Source organism: Bison bison, unplaced genomic scaffold (genome assembly GCF_000754665.1).
Source record: "Bison bison bison isolate TAMUID 2011002044 unplaced genomic scaffold, Bison_UMD1.0 scf7180017851639, whole genome shotgun sequence".
NCBI classification, from domain to species: Eukaryota; Metazoa; Chordata; class Mammalia; order Artiodactyla; family Bovidae; genus Bison; species Bison bison.
In genome coordinates, this window is record NW_011482212.1 from 69,293 (window position 1) to 69,542 (window position 250).

Here is a 250-nt window from a genome sequence, read left to right on the forward strand (position 1 = left end):
TTTTTAAATGTGTATAAAGCCATTTAGAAAAATATAAGCCACATGGTGGCCTTTGGTCTTGGGGATAAAGTGTCTCATGGCTATCTTTGGGACTTAGTCTCGGGACATAAAACTAATTTGGTAAGGTTATGGATTGCAGCCTTCCAGTCTCCTCCATCCATGGGATTTTCCAGGCAAGAGTACTGGAGTAGGGTGCCATTGCCTTCTCCGTATCTATGTTGAGGCGGGAGGGGCTGCCCGGAAGGGACAA